This window comes from Thalassophryne amazonica, chromosome 20, assembly GCF_902500255.1.
Source record: "Thalassophryne amazonica chromosome 20, fThaAma1.1, whole genome shotgun sequence".
NCBI classification, from domain to species: domain Eukaryota; kingdom Metazoa; phylum Chordata; class Actinopteri; order Batrachoidiformes; family Batrachoididae; genus Thalassophryne; species Thalassophryne amazonica.
In genome coordinates this window covers 13,669,006-13,682,372 of record NC_047122.1, presented here as the reverse complement: position 1 = coordinate 13,682,372, position 13,367 = coordinate 13,669,006, and positions in this window count along the sequence as shown.

Here is a 13,367-nt window from a genome sequence, read left to right as displayed (position 1 = left end):
TGGCCTGTCTGGTGCCTTAACTAAGGCACTCCTTCTGCTGAATCACCTCTAAATTATTTACACATTATTCACTTTGTGTGTTTTTAGGAATCCGCTAGGTTGCGTAGCTACTAGCTCTTAGCCGATTTAGCATGGCGGCTTCTCCTGTCTCTCCCGCACTTTTCTGCTCTGGGTGTGAAATGTTTAGTTATTCCTCGGCCTCCTTTAGCAGTAACGGTACTTGTAATAAGTGCAGCTTATTCGTAGCTTTGGAGGCCAGGCTGGGCGAATTGGAGACTCGGCTCCGCACCGTGGAAAATTCTACAGCTAGCCAGGCCCCTGTAGTCGGTGCGGACCAAGGTAGCTTAGCCGCTGTTAGTTCCCCCCTGGCAGATCCCGGGCAGTCGGGAAAGCAGGCTGACTGGGTGACTGTGAGGAGGAAGCGTAGCCCTAAACAGAAGCCCCGTGTACACCGCCAACCCGTTCACATCTCTAACCGTTTTTCCCCACTTGACGATACACTCGCCGAGGATCAAACTCTGGTTATTGGCGACTCTGTTTTGAGAAATGTGAAGTTAGCGACACCAGCAACCATAGTCAATTGTCTTCCGGGGGCCAGAGCAGGCGACATTGAAGGACATTTGAAACTGCTGGCTAAGGCTAAGCGTAAATTTGGTAAGATTGTAATTCACGTCGGCAGTAATGACACTCGGTTACGCCAATCGGAGGTCACTAAAATTAACATTAAATCGGTGTGTAACTTTGCAAAAACAATGTCAGACTCTGTTGTTTTCTCTGGGCCCCTCCCCAATCAGACCGGGAGTGACATGTTTAGCCGCATGTTCTCCTTGAATTGCTGGTTGTCTGAGTGGTGTCCAAAAAATGAGGTGGGCTTCATAGATAATTGGCAAAGCTTCTGGGGAAAACCTGGTCTTGTTAGGAGAGACGGCATCCATCCTACTTTGGATGGAGCAGCTCTCATTTCTAGAAATCTGGCCAATTTTCTTGGATCCTCCAAACTGTGACTGTCCAGCGTTGGGACCAGGAGGCAGAGCTGTGGTGTTATACACCTCTCTGCAGCTTCTCTCCCCCTGCCATCCCCTCATTACCCCATCCCCGTAGAGACGGTGTCTGCTCCCAGACCACCAATAACCAGCAAAAATCTATTTAAGCATAAAAATTCAAAAAGAAAAAATAATATAGCACCTTCAACTGCACCACAGACTAAAACAGTTAAATGTGGTCTATTAAACATTAGGTCTCTCTCTTCTAAGTCCCTGTTGGTAAATGATATAATAATTGATCAACGTATTGATTTATTCTAACAGAAACCTGGTTACAGCAGGATGAATATGTTAGTTTAAATGAGTCAACACCCCCGAGTCACACTAACTGTCAGAATGCTCGTAGCACGGGCCGGGGTGGAGGATTAGCAGCAATCTTCCATTCCAGCTTATTAATTAATCAAAAACCTAGACAGAGCTTTAATTCATTTGAAAGCTTGTCTCTTAGTCTTGTCCATCCAAATTGGAAGTCCCAAAAACCAGTTTTATTTGTTATTATATATCGTCCACCTGGTCGTTACTGTGAGTTTCTCTGTGAATTTTCAGACCTTTTGTCTGACTTAGTGCTTAGCTCAGATAAGATAATTATAGTGGGCGATTTTAACATCCACACAGATGCTGAGAATGACAGCCTCAACACTGCATTTAATCTATTATTAGACTCTATTGGCTTTGCTCAAAAAGTAAATGAGTCCACCCACCACTTTAATCATATCTTAGATCTTGTTCTGACTTATGGTATGGAAATGGAAGACTTAACAGTATTCCCTGAAAACTCCCTTCTGTCTGATCATTTTTTAATAACATTTACATTTACCCTGATGGACTACCCTGCAGTGGGGAATAAGTTTCATTACACTAGAAGTCTTTCAGAAAGCGCTGTAACTAGGTTTAAGGATATGATTCCTTCTTTATGTTCTCTAATGTCATATACCAATACAGAGCAGAGTAGCTACCTAAACTCTGTAAGGGAGTTAGAGTATCTCGTCAATAGCTTTACATCCTCATTGAAGACAACTTTGGATGCTGTAGCTCCTCTGAAAAAGAGAGCTTTAAATCAGAAGTGTCTGACTCCGTGGTATAACTCACAAACCCGTAGCTTAAAGCAGATAACCCGTAAGTTGGAGAGGAAATGCGTCTCACTAATTTAGAAGATCCTTCACTTAGCCTGGAAAAAAGAGTTTGTTGCTCTATAAAAAAGCCCTCCGTAAAGCTTAGGACATCTTTCTACTCATCACTAATTGAAGAAAAATACGAACAACCCAGGTTTTCTTTTCAGCACTGTAGCCAGGCTGACAAAGAGGTCAGAGCTCTATTGAGCTGAGTATTCCATTAACTTTAACTAGTAATGACTTCATGACTTTCTTTGCTAACAAAATTTTGACTATTAGAGAAAAAATTACTCATAACCATTCCAAAATATGTATCGTTATCTTTGGCTGCTTTCAGTGATGCCGGTATTTGGTTAGACTCTTTCTCTCCGATTGTTCTGTCTGAGTTATTTTCATTAGTTACTTCATCCAAACCATCAACATGTTTATTAGACCCCATTCCTGCCAGGCTGCTCAAGGAAGTCCTACCATTATTTAATGCTTCAATCTTAAATATGATCAATCTATCTTTGTTAGTTGGCTATGTACCACAGGCTTTTAAGGTGGCAGTAATTAAACCATTACTTAAAAAGCCATCACTTGACCCAGCTATCTTAGCTAACTATAGGCCAATCTCCAACCTTCCTTTTCTCTCAAAAATTCTTGAGAGGGTAGTTAGTTGTAAAACAGCTAACTGATCACCTGCAGAGGAATGGTCTATTTGAAGAGTTTCAGTCAGGTTTTAGAATTCATCATAGTACAGAAACAGCATTAGTGAAGGTTACAAATGATCTTCTTATGGCTTCGGACAGTGGACTTATCTCTGTGCTTGTTCTGTTGGACCTCAGTGCTGCTTTTGATACTGTTGATCATAAAATTTTATTACAGAGATTAGAGCATGTCATAGGTATGAAAGGCGCTGCGCTGCGGTGGTTTGAATCATATTTGTCTAATAGATTACAGTTTGTTCATGTAAATGGGGAATCTTCTTCACAGACTAAAGTTAATTATGGAGTTCCACAAGGTTCTGTGCTAGGACCAATTTTAATCACTTTATACATGCTTCCCTTAGGCAGTATTATTAGACGGTATTGCTTAAATTTTCATTGTTACGCAGATGATACCCAGCTTTATCTATCCATGAAGCTAGAGGATACACACCAATTAGCTAAACTGCAGGATTGTCTTACAGACATAAAGACATGGATGACCTCTAATTTTCTGCTTTTAAACTCAGATAAAACTGAAGTTATTGTACTTGGCCCCACAAATCTTAGAAGCATGGTGTCTAACCAGATCTTTACTCTGGATGGCATTTCCCTGACCTCTAGTAATACTGTGAGAAATCTTGGAGTCATTTTTGATCAGGATATGTCATTCAAAGCGCATATTAAACAAATATGTAGGACTGCCTTTTTGCATTTACGCAATATCTCTAAAAACAGAAAGATCTTGTCTCAGAGTGATGCTGAAAAACTAATTCATGCATTTATTTCCTCTAGGCTGGACTATTGTAATTCATTATTATCAGGTTGTCCTAAAAGTTCCCTAAAAAGCCTTCAGTTAATTCAAAATGCTGCAGCTAGAGTACTGACGGGGACTAGCAGGAGAGAGCATATCTCACCCGTGTTGGCCTCTCTTCATTGGCTTCCTGTTAATTCTAGAATAGAATTTAAAATTCTTCTTCTTACTTATAAGGTTTTGAATAATCAGGTCCCATCTTATCTTAGGGACCTCTTAGTACCATATTACCCCATTAGAGTGCTTCGCTCTCAGACTGCAGGCTTACTTGTAGTTCCTAGGGTTTGTAAGAGTAGAATGGGAGGCAGAGCCTTCAGCTTTCAGGCTCCTCTCCTGTGGAACCAGCTCCCAATTCAGATCAGGGAGACAGATACCCTCTCTACTTTTAAGATTAGGCTTAAAACTTTCCTTTTCGCTAAGGCTTATAGTTAGGGCTGGATCAGGTGACCCTGGACCATCCCTTGGTTATGCTGCTTTAGACGTAGACTGTGGGGGGGTTCCCATGATGCACTGTTTCTTTCTCTTTTTGTTCTGTATGCATCACTCTGCATTTACTCATTAGTGATCGATCTTTGCCCCCCTCCACAGCATGTCTTTTTCCTGGTTCTTTCCCTCAGCCCCAACCAGTCTCAGCAGAAGACTGCCCCTCCCTGAGCCTGGTTCTGCTGGAGGTTTCTTCCTGTTAAAAGGGAGTTTTTCCTTCCCACTGTAGCCAAGTGCTTGCTCATAGGGGGTCGTTTTGACCGTTGGGGTTTTTCATAATTATTGTATGGCCTTGCCTTACAATATAAAGCGCCTTGGGGCAACTGTTTGTTGTGATTTGGCGCTATATTAAAAAAAAAGTTGATTGATTGATTGATTGACAGCTGTTACCAATCATCTGATCCGCAGCGGTATATCTGCAAGACGTCATCTCCACTTCTCTGCCGAGATATCGCTCTACCAAGGAGGTAACGATCTCAGCTGACTGTGTTGATTCTCTGACAGGAATATCTATTGCTTGTGTGTTGGACAGCAGATATTCTGTTTCTTTTTTCGACGAGAGGTGGAGGTGGCATTCCCACCATACGTGTTGCTGGGTGCACACGCACCAACATCTAACTGTTTTTGTTCCTCGCCAGCAGTACCAGATCCGACAAGCGGAGGCAGTGGCCACCTGGGTGTTCGGGACTTGGCGGCTCCAGTATTCCCGGGGTTCGGTGGCGGAGGAAATCGTGTGGTTCCGGTTCTGCTTTGGACGGACGTCTCTTATCTTCGAGCCTGCCCACACGTCACCCTTGTAATTGACTGACTGTTAAATTTCACATTCGCCGTGTTGGTTGTGCTTTTTCACAACAGTAAAGTGTTGTTATTTGACTTCCTTCATTGTCCGTTCATTTGCGCCCCTGTTGTGGGTCCGTGTTCCTACACTTTCACAACACTTACAAACCCCAGGAACTACAAGTAAGCCTGCAGTCTGACAGCGAAGCACTGTATTGGGGTGATATGGTACTATGAGGTCCCTAAGATAAGATGGGACCTCATTATTCAAAACCTTATAAGTAAGAAGAAGAATTTTAAATTCTATTCTAGAATTAACAGGAAGTCAATGAAGAGAGGCCAATATGGGTGAGATGTGCTCTCTCCTTCTAGTCCCCGTTAGCACTCTAGCTGCAGCATTTTGAATTAACTGAAGGCTTTTCAGGGAACTTTTAGGACAACCTGATAATAATGAATTACAGTAGTCCAGCCTAGAGGAAATAAATGCATGAATTAGTTTTTCAGCATCACTCTGAGACAAGACCTTTCTAATTTTAGAGATATTGCGCAAATGCAAAAAAGCAGTCCTACATATTTGTTTAATATGCGCATTGAATGACATATCCTGATCAAAAATGACTCCAAGATTTCTCACAGTATTACTAGAGGTCAGGGTAATGCCATCCAGAGTAAGGATCTGGTTAGACACCATGTTTCTAAGATTTGTGGGGCCAAGTACAATAATTTCAGTTTTATCTGAGTTTAAAAGCAGGAAATTAGAGGTCATCCATGTCTTTATGTCTATAAGACAATCCTGCAGTTTAAGCTAATTGGTGTGTGTCCTCTGGCTTCATGGATAGATAAAGCTGGGTATCATCTGCGTAACAATGAAAACTTAAGCAATGCCGTCTAATAATACTGCCTAAGAGAAACATGTATAAAGTGAATAAAATTGGTCCTAGCACAGAACCTTGTGGAACTCCATAATTAACCTTAGTCTGTGAAGAAGATTCCCCATTTACATGAACAAATTGTAATCTATTAGATAAATATGATTCAAACCACCGCAGCGCAGTGCCTTTAATACCTATGGCATGCTCTAATCTCTGTAATAAAATTTTATGGTCAACAGTATCAAAAGCAGCACTGAGGTCTAACAGAACAAGCACAGAGATGAGTCCACTGTCTGAGGCCATAAGAAGATCATTTGTAACCTTCACTAATGCTGTTTCTGTACTATGATGAATTCTAAAACCTGACTGAAACTCTTCAAATAGACATTCCTCTGCAGATGATCAGTTAGCTGTTTTACAACTACCCTTTCAAGAATTTTTGAGAGAAAAGGAAGGTTGGAGATTGGCCTATAATTAGCTAAGATAGCTGGGTCAAGTGATGGCTTTTTAAGTAATGGTTTAATTACTGCCACCTTAAAAGCCTGTGGTACATAGCCAACTAATAAAGATAGATTGATCATATTTAAGATCGAAGCATTAATTAAGAGTCTAAGAGTCTAACCAAATACCGGCATCACTGAAAGCAGCCAAAGATAACGATACGTCTTTGGGATGGTTATGAGTAATTTTTTCTCTAATAGTTAAAATTTTATTAGCAAAGAAAGTCATGAAGTCATTACTAGTTAAAGTTAAAGGAATACTCGGCTCAATAGAGCTCTGACTCTTTGTCAGCCTGGCTACAGTGCTGAAAAGAAACCTGGGGTTGTTCTTATTTTCTTCAATTAGTGATGAGTAGTAAGATGTCCTAGCTTTACAGAGGGCTTTTTTATAAAGCAACAGACTCTTTTTCCAGGCTAAGTGAAGATCTTCTAAATTAGTGAGATGCCATTTCCTCTCCAACTTACGGGTTATCTGCTTTAAGCTGCGAGTTTGTGAGTTATACCACAGAGTCAGGCACTTCTGATTTAAAGCTCTCTTTTTCAGAGGAGCTACAGCATCCAAAGTTGTCTTCAATGAGGATGTAAAACTACTGACGAGATACTCTATCTCACTTACAGTGAGCGCTCGCATGGCACTTAGAAAATGTGTGGCCATTCGTACTATCATCGCAAAAACAGTCTGCAGACAATCACTGTGGAGTTGGATGTGAAATTTTTGTCTAAGTGCCCCACGACTGTGAAGTTGCAGAGTGCAGTTGTGGTGTGCCAGAGTGCCGGCTCCCCCCACAACACGTGTGCGTGTGTTTCGCGCGCTCCCCCACTCTCCCCAACAATGCCATCAATGAGGTGGCTCCCAATTGCTTGTGTAGTACCATCACTGTGTCTCTGGTCACATTATTCAATCTTTGCACATTGAAATAATTAATTCTATCTACATTTTTTTATTGTGCAGCACCAACAGATGGTTGATTCAAACCCCACTGCAATTTGATCCAACAATTTATATTCCTCAGACACCCCCTTAGGCACACCGATGGCATCAATATAAGTGGGAGAAACAGCATATACATCAAATACAGCAGTTTAGATAGGGGCAAGAGATTAACTGATTTCCCCTTTTCCAATGAATTTTGGAGTGTTCAATTAAATCCACATCTGTCTTATTAATAATGCTCAACAAAGCAATGAGGGAGAGAGAATGATACATGTCCCATCCCAGTTTTCTGGTCCACCACAATACCAATAGACATGGCTAGAGTTAATTTGGTGGCGCTATTCCACGTAGTCCCATTTTTTACTTTGTAAACCAGAAGCTTTGCCAATTATCTATGAAGCCCACCTCATTTTTTGGACACCACTCAGACAGCCAGCAATTCAAGAACATGCGGCTAAACATGTCACTCCCAGTCCGATTGGGGAGGGGCCCAGAGAAAACTACAGAGTCCGACATTGTTTTTGCAAAGTTACACACTGATTCAATGTTAATTTTAGTGACCTCCGATTGGCGTAACCGGGTGTCATTACTGCCAACGTGAATTACAATCTTACCAAATTTACGCTTATCCTTAGCCAGCAGTTTCAAATTTCCTTCAATGTCGCCTGCTCTGGCCCCCGGAAGACAATTGACTATGGTTGCTGGTGTCGCTAACTTCACATTTCTCAAAACAGAGTCGCCAATAACCAGAGTTTGATCCTCGGTGGGTGTGTCGCCAAGTGGGGAAAAATGGTTAGAAATGTGAACGGGTTGGCGGTGTACACGGGGCTTCTGTTTAGAACTACGCTTCTTCCTCACAGTCACCCAGTCGGCCTGCTTTCCCGGCTGCTCGGGATCTGCTGGAAGGGAACTAACGGCGGCTAAGCTACCTTGGTCCGCACCGACTACAGGGGCCTGGCTAGCTGTAGAATTTTCCACGGTGCGGAGCCGAGTCTCCAATTCGCCCAGCCTGGCCTCCAAAGCTACGAATAAGCTACACTTATTACAAGTACCATTACTGCTAAAGGAGGCCGAGAAATAACTAAACATTTCACACCCAGAGCAGAAAAGTGCAGGAGAGACAGGAGAAGCCGCCATGCTAAATCAGCTAAGAGCTAGTAGCTGCGCTAAGCTAGCGGATTCCTAAAAACACACAAAGTGAATAATGTGTAAATAATTTAGAGGTGATTCAGCAGAGGGAGTGCTTTAGTTAAGGCACGTGAAGATTACGCTGTGAAACAAATCGTTATCTAGTTAACTAGCTCAATCTGACTGCGCAGATTAAACAGCTAACAGATACAGCAAAACACCGCTGTGCTCCGGAACAGGAAGTGATACAATACCGCAGTGAGAGCCAACCACCAGTAGAGGCAAAAAACAGGATAAACACACATGCTGACTTCTGTATTTTTGTTTTTATTCTGTCTTGAATTTGCAGGTTTTGGAAATCACAAATCTAAGAGATTATTTCTGTTTACCGTGGCATTTTTAATGTTTTATCATGTTAGCTACACAAAATGAGGCCACTTAAGGCCAAAAAAAAAAAAGAGTTATCATCCCTGCCCTATACAGAAAATTCCCAAGACTGCAAAAATTATTTCCACCGTGCCCGAAATTATTTCCGCAGCGTGGCGAAAAGTGCCGGTGGAAATAATTTCACGCACGGCAGTGGAAATAATTTTCGCCACACGGTGGAAATAATTTTGGGCACGGCTATGCCACGTTTTTGAGCTGCTTTTAGCAATGGCACCTAAAACGGCATAGAATCCCTCCGCCAGTAGGTGATTTTCTGTTCCGATTCAAACGACTTTATGGCACCCAAAACTGCATTAAAAGATGAAAAATTAGCACCAACACTCAATGCCGAAGGCGCTGCCATGTTGAAATAAACTCTATGATGACGTCATTTGAACTAGCCAATCAGCGAGGAGATCCGGTCAAATAGTGTTAGGTGTGTGTTTGCCGTATTCAGCAAAATATCCACTGCCTAAATAATAACTGCAGGCTGTCGCTATTAAGTATTAAAATTGTTGTTGTCAAAATAAAGCACTAATTTAGAGTAATTCATTAATTACAGCACCTATCACGCCTTCAGTCACACTTTGCTCCGTTTAGTTTAGACGTCATTGACTTGATTTGTAAATAAAGATGCGTTTCTGAGAGCAATAAATGTGTTAGATGTCAATACTTTTTGTGCCAAAGTAACTTGCTTTGATTATTGTTAAATCTCAAATGTGAGAGTTTGTTTGTTTACTGACGTTCATGCACAAAATATTTATTTGGTTTTAATGACCGTTAATGTCGTCACTGAACTTGAACAGGCTTAAAAGCCATTTAAAACATTTGATCTTTGTTTTTCATCCAGATTTTAATATTCAATGGACAGATTTTAATAATAATAAGATAATTATTAAAGGAGTCATATTGTTCAGAATCAGCCTCCAAGATCCCACAATTCTGTTTTTATAGATATTCTATGTAATATAGCCTTTTATTGTCATTGTACACAAACATACAATGAAATTTTTCTGCATTTAACCCATCCTAATTACAGTTAATTTCCCCAATTTAAGATCAATTTACAGCTTGTTTAATACCTCCTTGATGTGTAACAGAAATAACCCAGATCCTTTTTGACCAGATTATTAAATGCCCCAAACACACACAGATCTGATTTTTTTAATATGCATGCAATTAAATGATTCTTTTAGATTAACACAAACCCTGTAATCAATTACATTATTTTTAATAACCTGACAGCACTGATTAAAATATGTCTGCTGTGTGTGTGTGTGTGTGTGTGTGGTTTCAGATGGTTTCTCTCAGAGTCACCGCTGCAAAAGTTCATGGGACACCTTTGTCATCATTGGTCTACATGTGTACACTAGTTATGTTTCACTGTGAATTTTGAATACATTTTTGTACTTTTTGCGAAAATGTCTCCACTTTTGTGTAACATCAATTTGATTTGTAAAATTTACCAAGGTTTACTGATTTAAATGCTAAGCATAATCCAGCAGTAAAATAAGTTTTACATGTGCAACTACTTGTTCTGACTTTAACACAAAGTTAACACCCAAGTCTTTCATCGCCAAATGTAAATGGTAATCAAAACATTCCAATTATATCTTTCTGAACTCTTCCGCATCAAACTCCATCCTGTCAAAGTTTACAGTGTGCTTGTGCAATAACAGGTGAAGTTGCTCATAAACTTTAAGTTTCTTAAACATTTATTACAGCCACTCTTAAAACTTCAGTTATCTTTATAATTTTATTACTGGTAAATTTTAGAATTAATGTAGATGTGATATATTCATTATCAATTATCTGAGAACTACTTTTTGCGCAGGAATCATCAAGCACGTGCCACAGAAATCCCCAGAAACTGTGGAAAGTTGTTCGTCACCAAAACGAGAGCGTCCACTTTTAGCTTGTCATAAGCTAAGCTAGTGGCGCTCATAAGAGTGTGTATTAAAAGCATGAGTGCATGTGTGGTTTATTAGTAAGTCCAATGTAAGTGCTAATATAATTGTAAATATGTTAAAAATACATGGATGAGTTATTTTGTTGTGGTCCATTAAAAGTCAACCGGCAAATAAATAGAAAATAATAATATTACTGATAATAATTATTATAATAATGATAATAATAATCAGTGTGAATATGATGAACAATTATAAACAATTTATAAATACATTAAGATGGTAAATTACCAAAAAAAATGTAATTAACAGGAAATAAAAGGGTTGAGTTCTTCAAAAAACTGTTGAGGTCTAAGAGGTTCTAAAAAACATTCTGTACTCAAATACCATTACAACTCATTCTAGCAACATTGCACAATTTATTACCACCCTTGAAAATGTCAGCTACCTATTTTATAAACATATTTAAACAAACATATTCTCACTGCTTTCTGACAGCTGTCTGGATAATCCTAATGTGTTCCACCTACATTTTTACTGTGTTCGGAGACTCATGCACATGGCATTTGCATGAATCAGTTAGGGCGGGTCAGAGTGCAGTCTGGGTATTCGGACGACTGTCTTCCACAGTTCTTATTCCCTCCTAGTTGTTGCATGAATTGTATTTTTGTTTTTACATTCTGCCTGATTCGGCATGGCTCGTGCTCATTCCTGCTAAATGTGATGGGGCCATTATACTATCAAACCTCGACTGCTGACCGCTGCACCCGTCAGTTTCCCTTCTTCTGGAGCCGACCTTTTGATGCCATTGTTTAGGGCCCCTTCATACATAGTACAAATCCGGGCAAATCACGGCGGAACAGCTCGTATGAGCAAACCATGAAAACATTGAGCCGACGGGCAGGCGGTTTCGTGCACACAACAGTGACATGCACGAAACCGTTGCAGCAGGAACACAGTGCGAGAGGTTGGTAAGGTTAGACCTGACTTGTGTGAAGCACCTTGAGGCAACTTTGTTGTGATTTGGCGCTATATAAATGAAAATTATTTGAAATTGAAATTGAGCAGCTGGAGGATGTGTAACACATCACGCAGCTGCTGTGAAAAAAAAAAATAAATAAATACATGCCGCCCAAGGATTCGAACCTCCAATTTACAAAGCTCTGATTGTCAGCCAGAAACCTTACCACTGCACTGCCATCACTGTCCTGTAAAAGGTGTGGAAAAATGCTTGAAATCAACAAGGTGTTTTTAAAAAAGAAAAAAGCTCCATGATAACTGACCAAATGGCGTTTGTTATTGTTATGTGTCGGACGCAGCTCGGAGAACCCGACCAGCGTTTGAAGACCCAGTATGAAATAAGCAGAGCACGGTACAAAGGCTAACTGAATTTAATACATAACAGTGATACATAAAGAACAAAGTGCGGTCTGGCGTGGTGCGCTCCCAGCAGCGCTAACGGTCCGGAGCCAGAAGCTGTTCGGACCCAAGGACCCCGCCGACACCCCCCAGGTGGCCGCAACAAACCGAGTCTGTGAAAGAAGGAACCATTATGTGAGTCCACACTCTACACACAGAGAGAACACTTAAAGGTGTACAAACAGCAAACACTTCCTGGCTTGATTACTAATCAACTTCCCAACCTGCAGGCATGGAACATCCAGTTCACAAACTCCACTGCAGGGAAGTCGATACATGACTAACATACAGCTCAATATAAAAAGGTGTGAGGGACACCACATTTACTGACTGTATAAATGTTAGTCACAAAATCTAACGTACCTCAGGAAGTGTGCTGACGAGCGTGAGACCTCACCCCCTCCTCTTTCACAGACCGTGCATCAAACCTGGACGTTCTCTGCATCCACTGATGATGAGATGGCTCCCGAGACGACAATCTCACCCGTCTGGTCACAAGGTCGAGTCTCTGGCAAATACACACTGCATACTCCAGTCTTAAATGCCACCATGTTCCAATCCATATAGATGCACCTCAGCTGTGAGTCCTGACGAACCGCAGGTGATCAGGGTGAGGTCCTGATAACCTCAGCAACACAGCCACTCAGTCCCACATGCAAGCCACCTGGAAGGAGAAACAAAGGACAGAAACAAAAAGGCAGCCAGGCCCCCCCAGCCATATAACAGTTATAGCGTATTTCTGCTGATATGTGACTGAAAGTGGCGTATTTGTCGCACTGTTGGCTTGTCATATAGTCCTGCGGTGTGCCACTCACAGGACACGCATGTCCTGTCAGAATGATGTGACATTCAGATCACCTGCTGCGTGTCCACATAAACTGGCAGTCTGTTTCAGCTGGTGCTCTCCAGCCAGTCGCAAAAGTGATATATGTTTTTATGTATTTTTATGTGAGGACAGCAAGCACATACACAGGCGCGTGTCTGTCAAAACACGGTACGTGTTCTGCAGCTGTGACATCCAGGACCAGGAACACATGCACATGTGTTGTGGGGGGGAGCAGACACTCTGGTACACCATGTGTACTCGGTAACTCCACAGTCGTGGAGGCACTTAGACAAATGGCAATGACAAATTTCACCACCAGCTCGAAAGTGATCGTCTGCTGACTGTTGTCATGTTGTCGTGTTGTGGCCCCACATTTTCTGAGTGTCAGGCAAGCCATGTTAGATGTTCGTGTGTGTCACCCGGACTTTGGCTGACACCTG